We start from the raw sequence: 4658 nt of genomic DNA on the forward strand, positions 1-4658 counted from the left end.
TAAGGAACATTTAAAGGAATAAGTTACAAAGAGCCTAAATAGAGCAACAATCAGACTGAAGTTTTCATTCTAAAGAGTTGGGCAATCTTGCACCTTGTCTAGATCGGAATGGTACATATAATAGAAAGCTGTTCTCTGATTTCATGGGTAAAAGGTACACAGTGTCATCCATGTTAGTATATGAATCTGCAGAAACAATTGAAAATGATAGTGGTGATTCCAATGAATTTAAATTACTGCTACAGGGTTAAATGGACATACGGTGCTATGTATGTAGCACCAGGTTAGAATTGTGAAGTTTTTATTAGAATATGTTGACCTGTTAGTCGGTAAATATAGGGATAAATGGCATCCTAGCCTAGGTAATATTGATATGGGAAAAGAAACCTGCAATGGATGATGCAATTTTGTGAGTATAACAGTCTAGTTATAGCAGTGTAGTTTTTGTCCATTAGATGACCTAGAGGTTTAGATGGTATCCATATAATGGTAAGAAACCTATCCACATTGATTAAGGTAATGCAATATGATCATAGCAGCATGGACTGATTTACCGTGGTATGATATCATACACAAGAAAGTATAACATCATAAGGATTCTTTACGTCATTAACGCTAAACATGGATAATTACATCATCTATAAATAAATTGGCTTTTTTAACTACGGTTGTCAGTTTTGAAAAATAAAGCAATGAGAGAAGACTACACGAAGTTTGACAAAATCGACAATCATAAACTAGAGTCACCTAGAGATAACTGTGTTAAAATCGTTTTATTGGGTGAATCTGCTGTTGAAAAGTCTCGCTTATTTTTCCGATTCGTTAAAGAACAGTTTCACGAGTATCAAGAAAGTACCATTGGAGCTGCCTTTTTAACGCAGAGAGAGAGTGTGGATGACACGACAGTCAAGTTTGAAGTTTGGGACACAGCCGGACATGAGAGGTATCACAGTCTCACTCCCATATATTATCGTGGAGCCTAGGCAGCTATTGTAGTTTATGATATAACTAATCAGGAAACATTTACCCGTGCTCAGAACTAGATTCGCGAACTACAACGTCAAGCTTCGCCAAACATAGTGATCGCATTGGCTGGGAATAAGTCGGACTTGGCCCAGAGGAGGGCTGTAGAATTTGATGAGGCTAAAGTTTTTGCGGACGAACAAGGATTTCTGTTTATGGAGACATCTGCTAAAACTGCCATGAACGTGAATGAGATTTTTATGGAAATCGCCAAGAAACTTCCTAAAAAAGAAGCTCCTGGTGGTGAAGCTATTCAAGGTCGGCGTTTACAGGAAGTAGAAGGTCAAAAGACAGGTGGCAGCTGTTGTAAATGAGTTACTACTTAAAAATATGAACCAAGACAGGTCAAGAACTGAGTGAAGTCATCATTCCTGTGTTAAAAAGACAAAAAAATATATAAAATAAATAAAATAGTGAACTGGTAATTCAGTCGCGACTTGGTGCGTGCAGTGGTTCCCTGCTTCCATTCATGGTTATTGTTTTGTGCTAGGTTGAACGAAAAATCTACCAATACTTCTTTTTCATAGTGACACACATAAATGTTTTAAGTTTATAGTTATTTCTTTTTAAAGAGTATTATAATTAGTTTGGTTGTTTTTTTTGTATTTTTTCTTCTATGATTTTCTTTTTATTTTTTTTAAAGCTAAAACTCTTAAAATCAAATTATTGTATTTATTTGTTTTTCCTTTTGTTATTTTATAATTATTTTAAATTGAGCTGTCGTATAATCTACCTTTGTAATCATCAGACGTGTCCATTTATTCTTCACAATAAAAATTTAGTTCACGTTAAAAAGACCTGTTTTGACTCAAACCTATTGCTAAGGATTATATCAATGCAGACAAAAAAAAAAGATTTCTCCTGGATTATAAACAAACCTATGTGGGAAGTTTATCTTGAATGAGCTTAATTTACTATTATTCAGCGCTCGTCGCCTGACCATACCGTGTACTTCGTGTGCGTTGGTTTAAACTATTGCTTTAAAGTGAATTTATAACGAGATGAGCGTTTCCGAACTTTTGTATTCACCGCTGTTGAACTTTGTTTTTGAAAATTTAAGTAGTGTTGATGAAGCCGTTATTTTACTGAAAGGAGTGGACTTTTTTAAAGATTTGGAAACTGTTAAGTCAGAGAAAGAAAAGCTATGGAGTTTTATGAATGAAAATGATCCCCTGTCAGAAGGGGCACTAATGCAATTCTCAGTCACCTGCAAAATATATAAACTTTATGAAGAAATGTGATGCCAATGGAAAACAGCTCCCTTGTTTTGTCATCAAAAGGTCAACAGAAGTCCCTGTTCCATCTCTGCTACAGCGTTTACACAAGTCACAGCCAAGCTTACGAGCCTTGAGCAAGCGATTTCGCTAGTTTCTGCCAAGATTGATTCGTACAATCTGAACTTTCCTCAAATGCCTGTGATTAGCCAACCTCCTGCGTGTGATACGCATACTACAATTTTGATCTCCGATCCTCCACCTGAGCATGGTGACCCGCTAAAGCGATAATAATTAAAAGACTCAATTTCTGGTCATGAGCTGGTGTCCAAAGTGCAAGCAACTAAAAAGCGGTGAATGGTGAATATTAAAAAAGCTGCAGCGGAAGATTTTTTCAAATCAGAAAAGGAAGCTCTACCTGGTTCTAGTGCAACAGTTTTATCTAAAAAACACACTGGTATTATTAGAGAAAACCCGTCTGATTTTGACCTTGAAATGCTACGGAACCAGTTTGGTATAATCGGGTCTAGTCGGTTTGGAACAAGCAAATCGTTTAAGCTTGAATTTGCAGACGCGATTACTAAAGGATCATTTCTGTGAAACGGTGTGAAGATTGGGTTTGAAAACTTCGATGTTTATGAGTTCAAGCAATTGCCAAAGTGTTGCTTCAAGTGTCGTTCCCCTGGACACTTGGAAAGTGCATATACTAGTAGCGCTCCCAAGCGCGCTCATTATGCTGGACCTCATTTATATACGAACAGTGATCGTTGTACGGAATATCCGAAATGTGCCAGTTGTCGAGGATCTCATCCTTCTTACAGCCTACGATGCCCTGTGATTAAGAAGATCAATGATAAGGTCTATTCTCAGAAATGAATCTGGACATAAGTATAGTCTCATTTAATATTAATGGAACCAGAGGTAAGGCCTTTTTGATTGATGATCTGTATGTTAATTACGACATTGTTTGTCTCCAAGAACATTTACTGACTGCCTTTAGCGAAAATTTTCTGAGACGAAGCAGTGATCACGTTGTTTTTGTGCGTCCAGCTAAAGTTACTCGTGGCCGCCTTTCTGGCGGCTTAGCTTGGCTTTTTAAGAAAAATATTTCAGGTGCGAGTCCTGTGCTTTTCCAATCATATGACGCTTTTCTTGTAGTGCGTCTTGGTAATGTTGTACTAATTAATGTGTATCTGCCATACATTGATCGTTCCATTCGTTCACCTCAGAATTTCTCTTGTTCTTGTAATGGTCTTAAAACTTTAATTCAAAAGATATCGGATAACAGACTTCATTTTGTTATTGCTGGTGATTTTAATACTGAACTTGTTTCTGATAATATAAGGAATGGTCAGCTTGTTTAGTCTCCCCCGGCTTATAAAATTGTTCGGTAACAATTATATTTGAAAACTCGTGTTACTAAGAAATGAACAATAATTCTCTCCCCGGAAAAAAAAGACTTACCTAGACGGAAGTGGAAAGAACCACTTATTATAAAGGCCTATTAGCCTGTACTTGAGGATATTTCATAACTGCTTTAATGATTATGGGATTGATTATATATGTTTTTAAATATTGGTATTATAGAAAACTTCAAATCCCAGAGGGAAGGATGTAATAGTTCATTTTTACAAGAAACCAAAATCTCTATCAAAAAAATTAATTAATTTAAAAAAAAGAACTTTTATTTGCAACCATATACAATGGTTGGCACTAAAAGTGTATAAGTATGAAAGGAAAGCAGTGAGATAAATAGTGAATTGAAGATTTCGCTATGAACGTAGTGATACTTTTTTTGTTAATTACATTGGCATTTCGATCGATTTTCCTATTGAAAAAAAAGAGTTATAAAAAATTTTGGTGTTGCATTTTAAGATATATAATTTGAAAAAAAATTCTTTGTGTATATTTAAATTACTGTAGAGTGTTTTAAAAATAACTTTTATAACTTTAACCAAATGTATTTTTTTATAAATGTTGTATCTAAGTTCCGTTACTTAACAATGCTTGTGTAAGTTTATTACACAATACTTGTGTATATACTAAGTTTTTAATTTACTTTAAATTTTAATTAGTGATGTAATTTTATATGTGAATGTCTGACCTCAAGTCAAAGAATTAATAATTTTTTTATTGTAAAATAAGCAGTTTAATATTCAAGTTTGAGAGAATAATCTAGCAAGGAACATAATGTTTCAATTTAAGATGGGTATTATTTTTGGAGTGATTAAAAAAAAAGAGGAAAAATTAATTAAAGTAATTAACTTTCGAATGCTTTGATATATACGAAAATTGAGTGTTTCATTCTACTATGTATGTAAAAATATATGCTTTATATGTATACTAATGTGGATATTTATTTTATCAAATTTTTCATAACATCCTTTAGGATCCATTTCTCAATCATTTCTTTGACGCATT

The 4658-nt window shown here is 34.2% G+C and overlaps 1 pseudogene; it reads left to right on the top strand.

Annotated features, from left to right (window-relative positions):
- The first annotated feature begins 692 nt into the window (after positions 1-692).
- LOC148948094 (ras-related protein Rab-5A pseudogene) lies at positions 693-1598 on the top strand (annotated as a pseudogene).
- The last annotated feature ends 3060 nt before the right edge of the window (positions 1599-4658 follow it).

The sequence above is a fragment of the Artemia sp. Qi Xiang Cuo genome, chromosome 10 (assembly GCF_049724085.1).
Source record: "Artemia sp. Qi Xiang Cuo chromosome 10, ASM4972408v1, whole genome shotgun sequence".
Lineage (NCBI taxonomy): Eukaryota > Metazoa > Arthropoda > Branchiopoda > Anostraca > Artemiidae > Artemia > Artemia sp. Qi Xiang Cuo.